General features: G+C 47.3%; 1 protein-coding gene across 4 annotated transcripts in view; it reads left to right on the top strand.

Moving 5' to 3' along the window:
• The window catches only part of znf536 (zinc finger protein 536), a 206,650-nt gene that overhangs the window by 15,648 nt on the left and 169,358 nt on the right, over positions 1 to 21,644 (top strand). For all 4 annotated transcript variants that reach the window (XM_030724132.1, XM_030724136.1, XM_030724131.1 and 1 more), the window contains exon 2: positions 9,135 to 9,216. The gene's annotated coding sequence lies outside the window, so the exon portion shown is untranslated. The remainder of the gene's footprint in view (positions 1 to 9,134; positions 9,217 to 21,644) is intronic.

Here is a 21,644-nt window from a genome sequence, read left to right as displayed (position 1 = left end):
TGCCAACTACAATGAAACAGGAAGCAAATAATATGGGCGACCCTGAAAAAACCGGGGAGAGGAGGAGGGGGTGAATAGAGAGAGAGAGAAAGAGGGAGGAATTGCTTGAAATCCTGCGTTCCTGACTTTCTCACGCACTTGATTGTGTCCCCTCGCTGCCTCTCATAACAGGAGAACAAAGCCTGTTTGTTGTGGGTGGAATGCCTAAAATGCTTCCTACTGTTACAATTATGAAGAATTTGATTGAATGTGTATTGTTTCAAGGGCTTGGTGATTTTGATCATTTTTTTAAGTGCCTTAGATTGTTATTCTGCTTCCCCCACGAGAAATAATAAGCAGTCACCTAATCAGATTCCATTTGATATAAACATTTCATTTGTTATAAGGCTGGTCAATGTCGCGCGTGTTTTCCTGATGCATTATTCATCACGCACGCTCAGAGATGCGTTCTGAATGGCTTTCTGTCAGCAGCTGGATGGAGTATCTAATGAAGTTTGCTGCACTTCTTGGTGTTAAAATCGTCTTTAATTGGTGAGTGCTTTGTTGTGTGTCGCTTTAAAGCTGCACTGAGAAAAACTTCAGATAACTGTGGAAAATAACAACAGCAGCAGTTGCAAATTACGGCTCACAAACATATTTCATTTACATACGCCACAGGCCCCTTTTAAGGCGTCTACCTTTTAATTCTTTTTCATATTTAACACTCAATACAAAACAATAAAAAGCCTCAGATCTGTGTGTCTGCATCCTCGTTTACATCGAAAATCCCCCCAGCCCCCCCCCCCCCCCCCCCCCCCCCCCCTCATCAGCCCCCATCCCTAAGCATCCTCGCTGGGAGGAAGATGAAAAGATTGTTTTGAGAAGCTCGAAAGGAAATTTGACATTCTTTGGTTGCTTCTGAAACTTCCAATATTCTGCCGTAATTGTTTCATACACGTTATATATCTTCATTTGGGGGGAGCGGGGGAGATGAAGAACACGTCGGCCTCTTTCTTCCTGAATAAAAGGCAGCAGAACCCATCTGGTTGGGTGATCCACTGCTGGCCCTCTCGCGCTCATCGCTGAAATAATACTCCCTCTAATGACTCCCGCATATTCTGAAATCTCCCTTTTGAAATTGGTCTTGGCAGATTATTTGCAGGTACTTGAGTTGCATCTGTTTGCAATTTTGCAAATGTGGAAGACTTTAATGCTGGGCAGGGGCGGCTAGCAGAGAAGAGGCTATTTTAATCCCTGGGATAACACCGGCTGTCAGTGTGAATGGGCCTGGGCACCGGCCTGCACCTTCAGCCAAATGTTGACTCGTTTCTGCCCCGGTGACAATATGTGCATGTATACCAGGGCTGCAGCCCCCCCCCAATCCATGATGTCTGCATCATGGATTGGGGGGGGGGGGGCTGCTTTTATTCTTCGGAGGTCACAGTCTTCACCTCCACAGATTTCATTCATGGATTTGGAGGTAGCTGTGTGGGTGCATCAATACAGATTTTAAGGAGACAGTTTGACCAAATGCAACAAGAAGCGAGGTCAGATATTATTTTAATAAAGTGTCATTATTTAAGTGGAATAAAAAGCCGCTGACAGGAGGTCAGGGAGAAGCTTCTGGGTTCAGCCCTTCCTGGTGGGGCCTTCGCGCTCAGGTTTCCTCCCACAGTCCAGAGACCTGAGTGCAGGTGCAGATCGGGCTCAGACCAAAAGCCTTTCAGCTTCCTTAGAGTTTCACACAAACCACAAGGATGCACATGAGTCAGGGGTGCATCTCTGACGTCATCACGGGCCTGACGGCATCCGCTCGAGACGGCGCTCACCGTTCTCTTTGCTCCGGTACATCGGATGAGGAGGGCAGGGATTCGGACAGAGGAAGGGACTCTGGTCGGTTTTCAAAATAAAAGACCCAGTGATGAGCTTTAACCCATCCGGTGAAGCTGTGGCAGCCACGAGAAGTCATTCAGGCTTTTTTATTTTAACCCACAGCGACACTGCTGTCACAGTTTCACGTGTTAATGAAGGTTTCTTTAATAAGTTTGTCATTTAAAAATTTTTCAAAATTCTGTATCAATTTTCCTCGGGAAGAGAAAAGTGTGTGGGCTCTTATTTTCATTTATGAAAGAAAAGGAGCCGATGGATAAAAATAGATGTCAGACCTGAACTCGTATCATTAGTAGAAGAACTGAGCGGTGGCTGTGAGGTGGTGGAAGTAAAGCTCTTAGTGGAAAACGCTCCATCGTCTGCCCGTGCGACGGTCAGAGCTGCGGGTGAAGGTGTTTCAGGTATTGAAATGAGCCGGGGCAGCCTCTGCCTCAGAGCCCAGTAAGGTGCTCTGTTTTCACCGAGAGCCCCCCCCATCCAGGTACGGGACGCAGCCGGGGCCCGGAGGGGCCTGCACGCTGTGTTTGTCTGCTCTGAGGTCTGTGGAAGTTCACTTCATATTTTCCCGTAGAGTGTTTGCAGATGAGTCTCACACATTGTATTCAGTGACTTAGAACAGGAATAATTGAGCTCAGAAATCTGTGGAGTCTGTCAGTTATTTATATTGTCCAGAATAAAGTGCAGTGATTAGCGAGGCTAAACCAAAGCTGAAATGATTGTGACTTCAGTCCCTATTATTTCTACCATGTGGTGAGCAGCTGACCAGCTTAAGCCTCCCCCCTTTTTTCACCCCGTCCCCCTCCCTCCCTCCCGCTTTTAAAACTGTAATAAGGTGCCCTATTGTCCGATGGCAGGGAGAAGCGGGGCCACGGCCGAGCCCACCCAGCTGACTGTAATTTCATAGGTGGTTACAATTACATTAATTACATATTTCATCAACAGTGTTTATCCAGCCGCACGGTAAATGAAGAGGCCAAACTTTTAACTCTGTCTTTTGTTTTTGCATTTCTTGTTCCCCCCCTCCTCCCTGCCTTTTTTTTGTGGTTGTTTTATTAGGAGCGAGGGGAGGGGAGGTGCCAGAGGAGGAATTATGCTGAAAGTGTATGCCTTGCAACTTTTCCCCTCCCTGTTGGAAATGTTTATTTGAACAGTAAGCTCATGATTTGAATATTTGTAATCCATGCTTAAATTTACAGGCCAGATGAACTTTTTGGCACAGAATGGCAACCATAAGTAGGATTTTGAGAAAAGCTTTACAAAATTTTAAGCCATGTGCAAGGCTTATATAATTTAGAAGGGGGGAAATATGCACAAATAAAACAGGCTCTGTCTTATTTACTTTACACACGCAGAAAAAACTGCATCATATGGCCTCTGACGTACGTATATATATATGTGGATATATGTGTAGTTATGTCTTTGTGTCCTTTTAGGAAACTCAGCTGTTTGTGAATCTGTGCAGGAATAAAACAGCCGCTCGCGTTGTTCTGGGTGCCACCCATCATGGAGGCAGGAGGGAGGAGGGTGTCAGGGTGAGGCGGGGGGGGGGGGGTCAGTGAGGCAGGCGGGAGGGAGAGGAAGACTTTCTTAAATGATGCTAATCAGTCCGGAGGGGCCTGGCCCTCTCTGCCTCATCAGGCTGCTGTAATTCAGATGTGCTGAGAACCTGGAATTAAATGTGTCACTGTGAGGCGCGTGCACGCCCGCCTCTGTTTGCCTTGCATCTCCTCGTGTGTGTGTGTGTGTGCGAGGGGTGTTTAGGGGTTAAGTAGAACCAAATTAGTCGATGGGAGAACTAACAGCAGCAGGAGCTTTCTGTGTGGCTACTTCTTGGTGAATGTCAAGATGATTTAGCTGCTCTTCTGCTCGCCGTCTGTCTCTGAGCACTGGTCCTCCAATCACCGCTGCGGGCTGTCTGTTTGTGGCCCTCTATGCAACAAATGAATATTAAATCTACACCGGGCATTTTCACACAATGGCAGGAGGTTATGCTTTGAAATATGAGGATGGTGAGAGCCAGAAATCCTGCGAGGTAACATCACTAAAGTCTCACAGGAAGTTTAACATTTCTAGAGGGGGCTCCTGACTGCTGCAGCCGCTGCGTACACTACAATATATTTTAATCATAGCCGTTGCAGAGGACGATTAAACGAGGCTTTTGTTATTCCATAAATGCTGTAAATAAAAGCTTCTTAATGATAACTGTCGTCATTTCAGCTCATAAAATGTAAAATCTCTGAAGGAAAATGAAAGGATTTGCACAATAATTAAATGGCAGTTTGAGGATAAACTGAGTGAAGTTTAGTTTGGGGTCACTTCATTCGGGGAGGAGGTTACAGGTCAAAGCAGCTGCAGTGTAGATGTGATATCTGTGCCTGTGTGTCCTCTGTGGTTGCAGGTTTTCATGTGCCTCTCCGGTCTGAACATGTCAGAAAAGGTGATTTTATTTTATTCTATTTTTTTTCAGTGTTACTGTAAAATCCAGAGAAATGTGTGAGGTGGTCGGCAGCGATCAGCTGTACCTAATGTTCTGGTTCTCGGTGTGTGTGGTGGCTGATCCGTGTTTGTTGACCTGAACTCATATTTTTTTGGTTAAAGGTGATTTTGTTCCGGGTTCGATGGCATCGCTCTGCAGTTGTACTCACATGGACACAGTTGGAACAAAAATGCTCCCTGTGTTTATGTGCCAAATGTAGAAATTATGGAGTACTTATAGAGATTATTCATGCTTACTTTTTAGTACACAAGCAAAGGAAATTTCATATTAAAAAAATTGCAGCTTTTGTGTTCTAATGCAAAATAATCCTAACCGCTGAGCAGGGCGTCTAAATATTATTTATCTATAATAAACAGCTGTAAATAAAAGGTTAATAATGATGAGTGTGTGTGTGTGTGTGTGTGTGGAGAAGCACAGAGTCGAGGACGATGTGAATCAGTGCTGTTTGAGATTTAAATGAGAGAGGTTAGTGTTGATGAGTGTTTCCTGTGAGCTCACAGTGAAGGGTGCATGTGTACACTTCTGCACACATTGTGGGTGTAGGTGTGTGTGTGTGTGCGTGTGTGTGTGTGTGTGTGTGTGTGTGTGTGCAGGGACACCAGTTGGGCTAACAGCTGAATCATGGCTCAGCCGCTGCCCCTCGTAGTCCTTGGCAGTTAGCGGTGTGAAAAAGCCTTCTCTTTGAGGGCATTATATAGATTAATGTGCTGTGCCTCGGGCAGAGACACACACACACCTCGCCAGGGAGGGATCCTGACTCAGTGTGTGTGTGTGTGTGTGTGTGTGTGTGGGGCTGCAGCAGCACTGGATTGTAGAGTTTACTGAATGTGTGTGCATATGTGTGTGTGTGGATGTGAGAAGGGACAGTGTGTGTGTTGTGGGGGTGTTAACAAGAGGCTGGCTGAAGGTGCTGTGAGTAAGCTGAGAGAGAGCGAGGCTTCAGAGGCGTGCTCGCTCGCTCACTCGCTGGCTTCTTTCTGGAAACGTTCAGTGATGAGATAAAGACAAAGGCTTTGGACCCCCCCGAACTCACAGATATTATTTCTGCCGTCAACCTTTTCAGCTCATTTGAAGCATTAAGTGTGTTCAGGTTGTCTGGGGGGGTCATGTAGGGGCAGCTTTCTCTGAAGGTATTTTTATGTGGATTAGAGGGGTGTTTATGAGGCCTGGTGACCACAAAGGGGGTCTCCTCTCTCTCCTCACTCGCGCTGCTTTAACTTTCTCTTTCTTTCGCCCCCCCCTGCTCTGTTTTCCCCTTTTAGCCGAATTAGCTGTGAGCGTAGCCGAGTGTGATCGGGGTGTAGCCGAGCCGATTCGCACACACACACACACACAGCCCCTGGAAGCACATGCAGATGGAAAAATACACCAGCGTTCCAGCTGAAGTTAAAGCGAAAAGCTTGTAGGGGTAAACAGGACACTTAAAACTTTTAAAGGCCTCGCTCGCCCTCCCTCACACGGTTCCCTTTTTCTCATTTTGCTGAAAACTGCGTGGTGAAATTGATCTTATCGGGATATTAACGCATTCCATCCCAGATTAGTTTGTCATGTGGAGTTCAGTGTTTGTGTTGCTGCATGGAGCTCTTCCATGTGGCCTGTATGTGCATGTTTCTGTGAGTCAAAAGGCCCACATGTACATATGCATCCATGCTATGTTTGAGTGTGCAGCGTGTCTGCAGCCTGTGGTCTAAATAACCTACTTTTGTCTGACAGCGGCATGGAGACACGGAGGTGCACATATGCAGAAAGCTATTTGGAAAGGCCTCCTCGTAGCTGTCAGCTTTTATTATGCGCTGAGGTGTCATGTTTGTTAGGAAGCTGAGTGCAGATGGCAGAGTGGAAGAAATGGATCACTAATTTTAACAATGATTAATGAACAGAGATGGAAAATGAATTACATCGGACTATTGGAGGCAAGGAATATTTTCTCTGAAAATGTTAACTTCGGCTGCCAGGCAGCCGGCCGTGCTGTGGGTGTTATTGAGGAGGGGGAGGGTGTGTGTGTGTGTGTGTGTGTGTGTGTGTGTGTGCGCGCACTAAGGTGCAATTTTTCCCCCGCATCTTTTGTAGAATCAACACTTCAGTGCTCTTGCCTATTACTTTAGCGCTCGCCTGCTTAAACACTGCCAGCTTCTTACACATTGTTGTTCCCCCCTGTGTGTATTGCTCTACCAGTTAAGGTACACACTCTTTAATAAGGTAAACACAGGAAAGGTTAGACTGTCTTAAAATGTTCCCTATTTTCATTACTCTGCAGCGTGCTTTATATCAAATCAGAGATGTAGCAGATTCAATCAAGTGTTAGCAGCTTATGCTGAGGTATTTCACTGCTGGAACAATGAGCTGTCTGCTACATCTGCTTTTAACTGCACTCTGCAGGCTTCTCGCACGAGTACATACCTGTGTCTGTGGCAGAGCTGCAGGTTCTGTATGTGGGGGCGTGGCTGAAGATGAAAGCAGGTCAGAAAGTCCCTTTTTGTCCCTACAGGTGCAGTCTACACCTGTGCTACCCCCAGGGTTAATTATTGGACCTCAAGGTAGCTCTGAGAACTTGCTGAGGGCTAAAAGGTTACCTGTAAACTTACCTGTATGTTGTGAAGCAGTGCAGGTTCTTCTGCACTTCATGTTCAGCATCAGGAGACAGTCAAATATTAATTTCACTCTGAGTTTACTTATGTGAAATGAAAAGGTTTCATATGTTGTGACAGATTGAATCTGTATCTGTGTGGGATATCAGCAGCTTCTGGGCTTCTCGCTGTGGCTGTCGGTGCAGATGTGAGGGATCAGCGATATCAATAATACCAAAATAAATTCATGTGAACCCCATTTTTGGAAATCTCCATTTTTGTAGTCTTACATTAAAATACAAACTCTGGTCAGAGCAGTACCTTAGAGGGCACGAGTCCAGAGAGAAGTCACTGAACCCTAAAAGTACAACAGTGTACTTTTATTATTTTTTAGTGTGTTTGTACCAAAATGTGAAGTGATGGGATGGTGTGAGGATGAGCAGAGGCAGGCTTCACATCCATCCCAGTCTAAGATACATGTTCCTGTGACTTTAGCTGCAGTTTATTCTAAGACCACACATCGATTTATGCACATGAAACAGCTGCACAGATGATTTAGCATTTAGATTTGAAGCTTTTTCACCGTCGTGTGCCTGAAGCTGCTGATAGCATGTCGAATCAGCCGGAGCCAATCAGTGTGTTTACCTGTGAACTCAAAAAGCAGACGTGACATCCTTCATTGTTTGTGATCTGAGAGGGAATCCTTGGAGTTTCTCCCACTTTTCCCTCTCATATCAGACCCACCCCCACCCCCTCAGCCCCTCACCCCGCCTGTAGACGTGTCTCTGTCGATGTTTGTCTGGTGGGCGGCTGGTGCAACATGGTTTAATAGGTAGATGCAAACTATTTTGAATTTAATTAATCTCCTGATGGGGAAAAAAACAAGAAAACAGCAACTTCCAGCAACACTGTGTGTGTGTGTGTGTGTGTGTGTGTGTGTGTGTGTGTGTGTGTGTGTGTGTGTGTGTGTGTGTGTGTGTGTGTGTGTGTGTTAGTGTTAGAGAAAGAGACAGAGGGAGAGATCTCAGGTTACGGCAGCATATGCTAAGCACTCAGAAAACATACACAATGCCTTTGGTGAACAAGGTAGTCGGTATGCCCCTGGGAGCCAATTTAGATTGTGACTTAAGGCAACGTCGTGGCTTTGTGTGTGTGTGTGTGTGTGTGTGTGTGTGTGTGTGTGTGTGTGTGTGTGTGAGAGAGAGAGAGATTTACTCTTGACGCTCCATTGAAACAGTAGTGGTGGGTAAATCTGGGTGGCCCTCCTGCAGACCCTCCACATCTGCGTTCCCCCTGCTGCAGGACTGAGCCAGCTCCTCTCTGCCTGGCTGCGTCTCCACCCTCACAGCAGAATCACTGAGACCTCCTTTTAACTAATAACAATGTCCGCAGTAGCCAAACCCGCCGAAGCAGACGACAGTATTGATCAGAGTGTGAGTGGCAGGCAGCGCACGCCGCGCAGCGTTGAGCGTTTAGCTCCGAGATTGAAGGTAAATATACCAAAAAAGAGATGGTGCAGATTCCCGTCTAAGCAAACTTCCACAGATTTAAGCAAACGTTTGAAATGTCACAAAAAATGAAATGTAAATCAGGAGCAGTTTAGTCAGCTGCGTAGAAACGGATAAATTAACTTCTTCAACAAAGAGCAAAGCTATGCGACTTTTTTAGACGTTCCCTCCTCGATTGAGACCAAAACGTTTGTGCAGAGGAAGAAAATCCTCCCTGGCTTCAGAAATCAGGAGCTGGTGTCTGCCTCTCTGTGTGAGGATGCGGCTCAGATATCACCCACCAAGGCTACTTTAACAGGAAGTGTCGGCCTTTTACTTTGTGTTTGTGAGTGTTTCTCTGGCATGGAGCAGCGGGGCTTTCAGGCTGCTTCACAGGCTCCTCTCAGGTTTTCTGAAAGCATAAAGCCTGTTTGTCTTCGCCCTGTCACTCTCTAAAATATCATAATAAGAAGAAGAAAATGAAAAAAGTCAGAGACTGATATGCACAAGCAATTAGAGTTCATATATTTGTTAGATTATTCATGTAAACGACATCACGTCTTCACAGGAAGTCCTGGGGAAAATAAAGCCGTGGGGGGGTCGGCAGACGTGTTTAATGGGGATTTCTTTCTCTTCTGTCGCCACTGTTACAAACTTGTCAAGCTTCAAATGTGTGTGACTGTGAATTTCCTGGTGTGTGTGCTCTGTTTACAGGCTCTTGTCGTCCCACCTTCTGTGAAGCTGTCGGCGCTCTTCCTGACATCCGGCGCTCGCTGGAGAGGCGGCAGTCACGCAGGTACGATCGCTCCGATTGATCGTGGGAAAGGGGAGGATATTAAAGGTGTCTGTCACATTTGCACGCCTGTGCTCTTATGTTTGGGTTTCATTCGAAAGAGTCAATTAAGCATGTGCCGTACTTTGCTCTGAGTTTCCCATTGCTGCATCTGTTGGGGGGGTCAGCATCAGACTCCATATTTCCAGCCAGACGAATCATTTAAATGGCCAACGTTCAGACGTCCATCTCCCACACGCGTGAGCGTGTTCTCACCTGCGCAGTGCAGGACTGAACGCGCAGTTGAAGCAGGCGTGCTTTGGTCCGTCTGCCGTGCCAGTTTAAAGCCGCATATGTCGGGCTGCGTGGCAGCAGAGACACCAGCGGGATGTGTCGGGAACGTAACGACACCTCGGCCCATGTTTCTGCTCTTAGTGTGACTTTGAATCACTGTTAAATCTGCTCTTTACATCTGATTTCTATTAAATCCTCGGCCGAATCTGGCTCCGTTTAACGTCGTCACGTAATTACAGTCGGAAAAAAACAAAAATCAACCTGTAGCTGCAACATAAATACGAGCAGCAGAAGATATGAAATATTGATTCAATTATCAGACACGCTCAAACAGCCTGTTTACTTTTTGTTGAGCTAAATTGTCCAGATGTGGAACTGTTGATGTGAGGTTTACCACAGACGTCCTGAAGCAGGCTGAAGGTTTCTGCTGTCAGACGCGCTGCGAAGTCAGCGTTCGCTCCCTCCAACGGTCAGCGTTCGCTCCCTCCAACGGTCAGCGTTCGCTCCCTCCAACGGTCAGCGTTCGCTTCCTCCAACGGTCAGCGTTCGCTCCCTCCAACGGTCAGCGTTCGCTTCCTCCAACGGTCAGCGTTCGCTCCCTCCAACGGTCAGCGTTCGCTCCCTCGTGATGCCACTGCTGGTTGTTGCTGTGGTAACAGAGGAGATGGGGACAGGTGAGAGAGGGGTCACCTGAACTCAAACCTTCTTAAATCTCACTGAATGATAGAAATCCTACACGCACCGACACCTCAGCGCCCCTCAGGTTTTCACACGTGAAAACCTGAGGGGCGTCCTACAACACGCACCACCCAATAAAGCTGTTGGACCTGCTGCTGATGAGGGGGGGGCTGAGTACGGTTTAAGGCTGCAGATGATTCACGTGGCGCTCTCGGTAACTGTGCCCGTACACGCAGAACAGGAAGCAGTGAGAGTTTGCACCGAATCATATTTAACCTCGTTCCCACAGAGCGATGAATGATTCGATTAATTAGTGGACAGATATCAGCTGAACGCTGTGATGTCAGGACATGTTCTTTAGTCCCTTCTTTATAATCTGCATGAAAACGGTTCACAGGAGCAGCAGGCAGATAAAATCTGAGGCACGTGGACCCAGCAGGAGGTCAGACCCTTCGCTCAGCTCATATCAGACTGATTCTAAAGGGGCTCTGATGATATGGATAACTCAAAAATAAGAAAGAAAAGTCAAATATGTGCAGATATGTCAGCCTTGCTGGAAGGTGGAGCTAGGCTCACCGTCTCCACCTTCCCTCAGTGCTAAGCTGAAACATGCTGTGGGACAGTTGCTCCGCCTCTTCACATCCACCGGACTGCCAGAATCAGGCTCCGGGTTTGGTTCACGGCTGCCGCAGGATTTTTACCTTTCTGGCTTACCCAAAAGGAACTCTGGTGACCTCTGCTGCTTCAGAGGTCACCAAAGATCACTGCACACTTCCTGTTTCCTCATCATATAGTCTGAAGTGTTCAGAGCGGACAGAGCTACAAAACACACCGGGCTTGGCACCAGTCTTTTCATTATGTATTGACACACACACACACACACACATGCGCGTGTGTGCGCGGCCTGTCAAAGAGCCACACTGCTGTCATTTCCTCTCTGTGCTGCTCAAGGAGACAATTAGCAAACAGAGGTGACATGGTAAACAGGTGCGAGCCATTATTCCTGGAGCTGGATGAGCGTGGCCACCCCATCTCTCACCGTGATGGGCTGTTGCTGTGTGTGTGTGTGTGGGAATGCTTCAGCCTACCTGGTTGTCTGTAATCAGCACGTCATCATCAGCATCATCATCATCATCATCGCTCTCTCTGGTAGCTCACATTCATCTTCAAATCCATACCTGTCTGCCCGCCGTCCCTCCTCTTCCCCTCTGATAATTACTGCTCCTCTCTCATGTCTGTATTTTTTTTTAATTTGTAAAAGACCTTCGTCCTGGGGGGGGGTTCCCGAGAAGCAGAGGAGGGATGAGGGGGTCAGGCCAGTTTGTAAAAACCGATTGCCCGTAAAGTGCTAATCAATGCAGAGCTTTTCTGTTGGAGCAGGAATGTTGGAACAGTTATTGTCAGCAGGTATGTAAGTGAGAAATGACACTCCTCTGTCTTTAGTAATAACATGATGCTGGTGGCGTGGCGCTGCTCTGTTGTGTAGGAACACATTTTTGATTAATCAAATATAGCATGCGGGTGAGTCACGTCGTGTTGGCTTGTGTCATATCGGAGGTATGTGCCACAGATTTCCCTCATATTGGAAGCAGAGCTAACACATGCTACCCCTGACGTATTCTCACACCATTTCTCACACACACACACACGCAGACACGCACACACCAAACCCGCTGCTGAAACACGCTCGTGTACGGCAGCAATCGGATCCAAGGTACTTACACTGCAGTATTTTCATTTTGTGCTGCTATTCAAAAACACTGCTTTGTATCCACATGTGAGGGAAACGAACCGGACGGAGCCACACGGGCAGTCCGTGCTGCTGCTCCGTAACAGACCAGAAATATGTTTAAATACCTGCTGTGACTTCAGTAGAAGTGCAGAGGTTTGTGGTTCACGTTCCACCTGAGGGAACCTCAGAGTGGATCCTGGATCTGCGTCAGACCGCTCTCCTCTGCAGTCTTTTTTTGAGCGATTAAAGTGCTGTGAGAGGAGCAGTAACCTGTTCTCCGTGTGAGGGTGCTTTTTATTATCTGCGAGGAAGCAGAGAAGGTGGAGGGCGGAGGGCAGAGGGTGGAGACGGGTCAATTTAGCCACAGTTTCCTCTCCAGTGTTCTCGGGCTCAGATTGTCGCTGCTGTGTGGTTGTCTTCCCTGCTGGTATAAATAAGACGTGATTGGCATCGCAGCAGAAAAAAAGCCGCTCTCTCTCTCTGACAGCCTTCATTTGCTGGAGGAGTGGCAGACTTGGTGGGAGTTAATGATTATAATTATTTAGCTTTTTTTACATTGTAGGATAATTATTTAAGAGGTTTGTGTAGTCATTGTTGTAATCAGTAAAGAGAGATTACAGAAAATCCACATGCCAACAGATGGCACTTGGCTGTTGTTGTTGCTTCATATTAAACCGAGTACGGCACCGGCAGCCAGGCGACAGCGAGGGGACAATCAGAAAGAGGCCAAATTATTAAACAATTTGTGCTTCATCATAAATCCATTTATCATATCACTTCATCTCAGAGGGAATCAGCAGCAGCTACCATCGGCTGCGTTCCCAAACCGGCCGACGGGCGTGGAGGAGCGCCTCGCCGAGGTTAGTGTGGTGAACTAAACGCAGAGAGTCTCTCAGAGAGACGCAAGGGAGCCGCAAACATGGAGGCAGAACAAAGATCTTTAAACTTCCACGCTGTCAGACGGCTTTGTTTTTATCCTCACGCCGATTCTGGACGCACAGGTGAGATCGGATCATTTAGAAATCCCTGACCAGAGGTGCTCCGACTCGCCTGCTCCGAGCAGGAGTCGCAGCTGGAGGCAGGACGTGTTTCAGCTTTTCCATTCAGTGAAATCTGTGCAAAAAAGCATGGAAACATTTTTAAAAAGCTCTTTAAAATATACGTTAAAAACTCTGCAGAAATGCAGAGTCAAAAACAGAGGTTCACCTTTGACCTCCAACCAGAGGGCAAATTTACAGTCCTGTGCAGTGGGATCGATTTCCTTTGCATTTTTCATAATTATGAATGAATCATCCAGTAAAATGGTGACACTTAAAGTGTGGGGAAAACATTTTAATCAACCGAATAATAACAACTAATGAATTAATAAATAAAAAATTTAAATAAAAAGCTGCGCCCACCTGAGGAGCTTCAGGACCTTTTAATACCTGTTGTGATGTCTTCTTCACTCACATGCAGCAACGAAAAATGAAGATAATCCTGCTCCTGATTATCAGCGTGTTTGAAACAGGCTCATAAGAGACGTGGAGCTTTTTTCACCTTTGACCTTTTGTTTGAGAGCAGTTCCTGCTGCAGCCACAGCCAGCAAAACAACTTTAAAAAGGGAGGGAAATGAAACGTGCCCCTTCACCTCTCCACACTCGGATGTTCCTCGTGTTTTAAGTCTCACGTCTGTGTTTTGTGACAGTGAGAATCCAGCGTGAGGTGAGGCGCCGTCCGGGGTCGGCGAGCAGGAGGAGCACCGAGGCTGCTGGCCTACATTCCTCACTAATTGTATAATTGGAAAAGCTCTCCAAATGAGCAAGCGAGCCACCCCCCCCTCACTTAACACCCCGCTTCCCTCCCCCACCCTCCACACACAGGCATGCCCTTCAAAGCAAATCACAAAAGAGCATTTTGGGAATAATAATAATTTCAAAAAGCGTCCATTATTAATCCCACACACCAACATTGCTGGCAGCAGCAGCACCACCGGTTAGCACAGACCCCGCCCCCTGCACACACACACACACACACACACACACACACACACACACACACACACACACACACACACACACACACACACACACACACACACACACACACACACACAGTCTGTTGGTTATGTAGTGAGATGACATCCAAATATTTTTCAGAATAAAATGAAAAGTTCCACAAAGATGAAAATAAGAAAACGTTCCCTCGGTGACCCTCTGCCGGGCGCTCCCTGTGTGTCACACCGCACACGTCCACACTGAACAAAATCATTTCAAAATAAAAAATATTTCATTTCAAAGTTGAGTCAGAACAAAAATGAAGTTTATGATGCAGTCAGGGCCGACCCTGCCAACAGCCAATGAACGGCTCCGTAAATAAATGAAACACACCAAAAATATTTATTTACCAAAAATATATACTGTGAGACAGAAATAAAAAAACTGCAGATATTTATTTATCCCCCCGCCTTATTTCTTTCTGTACATCCTATTTTATTTTTTCTTTATGCGTTTGAGCTTCATTATGCAAATGAGGGCGAGAATAACTCTGACTGACAGTTTTATATTATTATGGGCTAGATTAGCGAAGCGCCTCAGTTCTGATGAAGCCATTTGTGCTGCGAGCCCGCCGCCGATCAGCCAATCGCTGAGGAGGCCGACCCTGTGACACACCTGGAGTCCGCAGTGAGAGCTCTGTATTCACAGAAGCAGTCAAAGCTGTGTTTTCTAAATTAATGATCGTTTAATATTATTTAAGTGCTCAGCACTGATGCCTGAGTAAGATGACGGCGGTGACTTTAATTTGAGCATTAATCTGAAACTGAGCGGAGACTTTTCTAAACTTGAATTCTGAGTTTGAACAGGTTTTGGTCTGAAGAAAGAGAAAAATCAGGATGTTCATATTTCACTGTTACACCACAGCGCGTGGTCAGATTGGATGTCCTGATTTATGGCGGCCGCCGCGTGGCGTTCATTTCCACGGCTACTGAGGGGGCAAAGATGGTTTCTGAGGTCGCGGTGGTGTCTAACAGGATTGTGGGCTGCTGTTAAAGCGAAGCCGTTAATTAATACTATCGATCGGCAAAAAAATAAAGGCAAATGTGATTTGCATACAGCCCGGGTGATCAATGCATTAACCGATTTTTTTCCCTCTCTCCTCTGAAATCTGATTTCCTGAGTTTTCAGAGTGAGAGGGGGAGTTCAGACTAATGTGGATCGATTGTTCCTCTCAGACAGGAATACAAAGCATTTTATTAGCCCGCGAAGGGGGAAACATACCGGGACACGAGACATGGCTGTCTCACCTCAACGGGAAGACGTCTTCGGCGTCTGCGTTCGTCTTCACACGTACAAAGCGTGTGAACATAAGAAGGCGACGCTTCCCAAAATATGTTTTCTAAAAGCAACAATGTGCAGATAAAATAGTAATAATAAAAAACATCGATGACAATAACAGGGGCATGAAAACAAAAAGGAAAAAAAGAGAGAGGTGTTAAAAAAGCAATATGTTGTTTTTCCCTCCTTTCTCTCTCGCTCTGTCAGGAGCAGCTTATTATAGCGTATTGATTTATAAAGCTTTAAATGTGATCCTCCATGTCCAAGTCAAGGGCAGGGAGTGAAAGAGAAAGGGAGGAAGGAAAGAGGCGCCTGGAGACGGATAGAGACAGAAAGAGTGTCCACGACGTGGGGAAGTGGCAGCGAGGCTTTTTCAGAGGCGCACTACAACACAAAAGGGTAATTGTTTTAGCCCAGATGTTGCTTTCGCACAACAAGCAGGATACAATGTTCCTACTGAGCTGATGAGCCCAATCAGTGAAATGATTAAAAATTGATTTTGTCCCTGTAATTACAGTATGTAAACTACTTAGCCGGGATTGCAAAGGAAGTGATTTTCTAATTACGTATATACTCTGGTGTCTAATGATTGGTTTTTTGAAGTAATGAAGAGAGGGTCCTAACGACTCCACTGTGTTCTGTTGTTGAAGGGAGAAGGCAGGAGAAACTGTGTGTGTGTGTGTGTGTGTGTGTGTGTGTGTGTGTTGTGTGTGTGTGTGTGTGAGGAGGGGGGGGCTGATGACAGAGCATCGTTAGGGCAAAGACAGCAGGCTCGGATACAAAAGGGGGGATGAAAATTGAATTTTTGCCAGCCAGTGCTTGCACGATAACACGGGGGCCCTGTGTTCGTTTGCATCGTATCTGGAAGCTAAATGGAGGCTGTGACTTCTCAGGGGGGTCGCCAGGCCCCGGCCGGCCCTGGCAATCTGGACCCTGCAATTAAAACCTCTCGGGGGTTAGGGATTGAGGACATCACACGAGCACAGGAGAATTAACAGACGAGCAGAGGAAAAAGCAGAACGCAGAGCCGCTCTGCCGTCTGTGTGCAGAGCAACGAGCTTCATGCGAACGGGGAACTTTACTGGACTGTGGGGGGGGGGGGGTCCGAGCTAAGCAGCAGCTCGAGACCTTCTGCAGCTCCAAACTGAGGTAAAGGTTAGCTCACCTACCTGCTCGTGTGTGGCTCTGCTGTTGGCCCTCCCTGCCGTGTGAACCAGTTTCCCATCAACAGCTTCTTACGTTGACCTGCCAGCTGAACACGGCGCTGAAAGGAGCGGGCTGTTGTGTTATATACATGAAATACACACATCAGGCTACGTGTGGCTGTAAGTGACACAAATAATATATTCTTTATGTAAAACTGTAGTGAACAGGCTGTAACTATTAGCCTGCTGACCTCAGTGCTTAGACTCCTCCTACTCCACGGTGTACTGCGGCTGGCGATGGGAACTCTGGGCCCTCTGTGAGCCGTGGGGTCTCTAACCAGAACCTGCAGCGGGTGGAGAACCGGCACTGCTAGATGAAGCAGAGCAACGTGGAGGAGAGGCCGCTGCATCTGCTGCTCATTCAGTCGTCACAGAGTGCTGTAAACGAAGAGTTTGTAGAAAAGCACCTCATAAACGGGGAGCTGTGCTGTGGGAGTGGGCTCTCGGTGCAGGGCATCCTGTGATCGCTGAAGGTTCTGCAGCTTCTTCGAGCTCCTGGGGAGGATATTAACCTCCTCTGAGTGGGTCAGAGCTGCTCGCCCAGCGCTTCTACGAGTGTCTCCAGTTACGGTGATTCTGGGAAACGCCGCTCATTGTTAAGGAGGTTGTGGTGGAGTTAACAACCACTGGCTTTAGCTACAAGGAGGAACAGGACAGATTTGAAGGTTTCATACAGTCTGATCCTCTTCATCCCTCCACTGTCAGCTGCAACTCGACAAGAACCTCAGAGATGCGACCTTTGACTCGGGTTGTAAATTAGAAGCCGGCATTGAGTTGGTGAGCAGTGTTATTGTGGCGAGGCGCAGAGACAATCACAGAGTCGCTCTATCAGACAGGAATATAGAGATAAACTTAGAGGGTCGCAGAGCACATAAAGAGTCACATAAATCATAGCACACAGAAGGAGTCGCCGCCTCCATCGCAGCTTTGCTCGCCTTCACTGCGCTTAAGACATCCAGCAAAACTCAACATATTTCCCTTTGCTTATCTTATGTTCAATATTGAATTTAATTATGACTTTATTCATTAATATTTTTAAAAAGATTTTTCTGAGAAATGAAAGGACGTGAGTTAGGCCTCCTCTTATGGGGGGAGAGATCTGTGGTTTTAGTTCCTCGGGAACATTAATAAGTGACAGAGAGCTCGATTAAGAAAGCTGGGATGCGACTAGAAAGAAAAACGACAAGCTTTGAAACGCTGCCAGTATCACCAACTGCACCTTCTGACACAGCTGATTGTAAGAGAAGCCGATAGCATAGCTGGCTTAGGCCTTTAATAATTCATTTAGTTAGGCTATGATCTATCATTTTGTACCTTTTGACATGCGATATTGAAATTTAATATTGCATCAATACAAATGATGTATTGCCAGTCGTCGGGAGAAAGGATGTGGATTGCAAAAGGATCTCTGCAAATGTCTTTTCTCCCTCTCTTTCTCTCTTCCCTTTCCAAAGCTTCATTGTACTCGAGTAGAAAGGCATAAGAGAAACATCTGTCTTTCCCCCCTTTACTCTCCACTTTGATATGTGTGTTAAAAAAATGACAAGTGAAAACGCTCAGGGAGAAAGTCTCCAGCTCGAGTCAAGAGAGGGCTCAGAGGAAACGGGTGGGGGTGGGGGCGAGAGAGCAGAGGGAACATGACAGCAGCGGCTGAGGGAGACGCCGCACGCTGTCGAGATCTTTGACGTGACTCTTTAGTGCAGTGAAATCCCACAGGCGATATTCGGCTGCGAGCGTTAGGAGCGTTAGGTGCCGGGAGCCAAACGCTGCCGTTAGGATGTCGGCCGAGCCGGATCTCTGCCTGCTCGGGGAGACGGGGACGCAGCCGTCGTGGCTCTACATTACACCTGTCACGTCCTGCGTGTGGGGTCAGTTACAGATGCTTGCCCTGCTTCCTGAATGCTGCCATTAGATGTATACTGACGCTTAAAGTGGAACTGCGCCTCACTTCCTGTCGTATTCCCCCCGTTACAGAGTTCCTGATAACGAGCTTGGCGTTCGTGCAGTAACCGCTGTGAGCCTCAGGCTGCAGACTGCTCTCAACACTCCAGCTGGATCTGTATGACGCCGTAGAGAGGGGCTATAAGCTCCGCCCTCCTGCTTTTCAGACCTCCTGTCTGTGAGGGGCAGCCAATTAGAAGAAAGAAATCTTAAAGGAGCTAAAGGAGAACTGCGAATCATGCTGCATGATTAAAATGAACCGTTTAGGACCCCTTCAAGGTATCTGGAGACTTTCAGCAGTAAGGATAACATCATCTTCTTGTGGTGTTCAACTGTCTGTCAGTCAGTTATGTTTAAGGTGAGATTGGCAGCTGACAGCAGGACTTGGGTTTATGCTGACTTAGCCTCTTGGGGCATTTTGTGGTTTCCAGTGTAGTGAGACGTCCTTTCCCACCTGTTGGCCTTAGAAAATATTTTTTAAAAAATCCAGTAAAAAAACTACATTTGATCCGATGAAACGTGCAGTGGTGTAGACCGGATTTTACCTCTGTACCACAGAGCCTCTTCAAGCAGAGCTTAGCCATATAGTTTCCATCATCGACCACTTTGGCCCATGTCCAGTGGCACCTTCGCATAGAAAGTGCTCATGCAGCAGGGTCAGGAAGTCCAGAGTTCAGACGGTCCTGATCACACACCCCCAGTGAAACGCTCCCCTGCAGTATTTTTGTATCATAACACAATGCGTGCAGTGTGCTGGAGGCTGAAAGGAAGCAGTTTGGTCCCTTACCTCCAGTGTCTGAAACTGTGTAGCATGAATGTAGCAGGGCCTTCAAACATCCGCAGGAGTGCGCTTTGCAGTCATAACGGTAAAGAAATGACCCTTAACATCCACGGAGCACGGCCACCTGTCGAGGGCCGGGGCTGACTTTTGTCGAAGCCACATGTTGAACAGGCAGAAGATGTCACCTTTCAGTCGCAGCCTCGTGCATTCATGTTGGGATTAGAGTTTTTCTGCTAAAACATTTCCATTCCCAGTGTTAGTGCGACTCAAACCCGCAGACTGACCCGACTGTGTGAATAAAGTCGTGTTTAACCTCTTGGCGTCTGTGCGAGCCTTTATTTTCAGCGCCAAACTGCACGAAGTGAAGCGTTCGTCCAGGACGGTGGAAACGATGCTGATCAAACTTTGCTGTCTGACACCAGATGCTCCTGCTCTGCTTCTCTTTGTGACTAAATAAATAAATAAAGTAAGAGAGCAGACATGCTTGGTGTGAACGTATCCTCACACGGCTTCATCACCATCCTCTGACTACCCATGCCACCCTGGCTGTAATAAAATATGGCGTCTGATTGGCCTGATGATTACAGATGACGGTGTTGATGATGATAGTGATACTGTCAGCGACAATAATGATTACGACTGTATGGAAGATGCTCATTACACGGGTACACTGGTAAATTATTACATATTCAGCTGAGACGCACCTCGAGCGCCGCCGGCTCTGACGCGCTTCCTCTGCAGGTGTAAAATACTACGTTTCCACGCACAGATCACAGCCTGACACGTGACTTTTTGATGTCAGCTCGCACGAAGCTGCGGCTGAATCAGAGGCACTGACCTGTGATTCTGTGTGTCACCCCGATGAGTGTGTGCGTCTGTGTCATTCACACTGCATTTGTGTCTGTATTTGCATTTCAGCGTCAGTTAAACTGCTGCCGTTTCTGACGGCCGCTCCTCTGAAACAGCGTTTGCTTTGTCGATTAAAGAGTTTCATTAAAATAAAAATCTGTTGCTCGTTCGTGCGTGCACGTTGACCTTTAGCTGTGCCCTAACAGCGCCCTGAACACGGAGGGCGTCTGCCGCGCTCCTAGGTGTCTGTGCATGTAAACAGCGGGGTAGGAAGACCCGGTGAGAGAGAGAATTAGGTGCAGTTGGGAGGTGCACCGGGTCGCACCGGGTCATGGTGTGCCTCCCTGCTCTCAGCCTTATGTCAAGGCTTTATTATCTCACCTGCCAAGGTCCTGACCTGCTACAGCCAGCATCTTCTCCTCTCACACCTTCTGTGAAATTTCCACTCATACAGCAGCCTGTTTCAAACGTGTGGAGAAGCAGACACTTTAGTGCCGGATTCGTCCGGTCTTCTGCCTGCAGAGATAATCGATAAGTAAACAGAAAATGGCAGATATATGTTAACATGTTAAAGTGGGCTGAAGGTAAAGTGAAATCACCCGTCACGGAGGCAGTTTGAAGCTCTCTAACCGACTCTTTCAGTTCTTTACTGAAACAAAAGGTCAAAATTTCATCTGCAGCATCTTTGCTGGTTCGGTCTGTTTTTTTATAAAACACCGAGGCGGAGACTCACACGAGGTCTCAGCTGAGAGCGTTAGAAACATCGACAGGAACATAAATGATGTTCAGAAAAACGTGTTCTGCAAAGTCCGAGACGTGAGTCTCAAAACTTGGCAGCCATGTTGGATTTCACGTGGGAGGTTAAGTCGAAGGAAACGGCGCGGAGGTCGGTCCGCCGTGCTCGTTGATGGATATAGGAAACCAAGGAAAAGCGTCTGCAGCCGACCTGAACAGCAGCACGATCGGCTGATCTTTTCTTCGCTGGCTGCTGATTGGCTCTTTGGGAGCAGGAAAAGCACCGTCTCAGATTTCACTCAGTTAACGAATTGACAAAGACGAGTTATAATCACTTAGTAAGTCAAATTAGTTGCTTGTCATCAGTTTACCGTTAACGGCCATTATAAACCAGCAGCCTTTCAGCAGGATGGCCGTGGATGATTTCCGAATGGAAGACGCCGTTACTCCAAACGCCTCGCTCGAGAGAAGCTAATGATCATCCGTGCCGGTCTTTTCTTGAAGTCTTTGTTCGCTTGCAGACTTGTTCCTTTCCTTCCTTTCCTCCTCCTGCCTCAGGGGTGCATTTGGCAGGTCAACACCTCGGCAGGTGGGGTGCTGTGGGCCAGGTGACCTTTGTCTGTCATTGTTTTGCTCCTCACACCTCACCCAGGGAGCAGGGAAGGAGCTTAGCGTATTACACCTGCCACCGACTCCACCGTCGTACTGCTCGATATCGGCGTTCGGCGGGGTGAGGTCGGCGTGCCAAAGGAAGTCTCAGACTCTTTGTACACGAAGCCAACAGTTGGTGCGGACTGTGGGCGCAGCCCTCTGATCCCGTCTGCAGCACGCTGAAAGCAGCTGAACAAAACCGATGCTCGATTCCAAATGCGATTTGCGTTCCTGCACGCGGCATTGGGAGATAAATCAAACGCACCTTGAGT

Source organism: Archocentrus centrarchus, unplaced genomic scaffold (assembly GCF_007364275.1).
Source record: "Archocentrus centrarchus isolate MPI-CPG fArcCen1 unplaced genomic scaffold, fArcCen1 scaffold_32_ctg1, whole genome shotgun sequence".
Lineage (NCBI taxonomy): Eukaryota > Metazoa > Chordata > Actinopteri > Cichliformes > Cichlidae > Archocentrus > Archocentrus centrarchus.
This window is presented reverse-complemented; position numbering and strand designations above follow the sequence as displayed.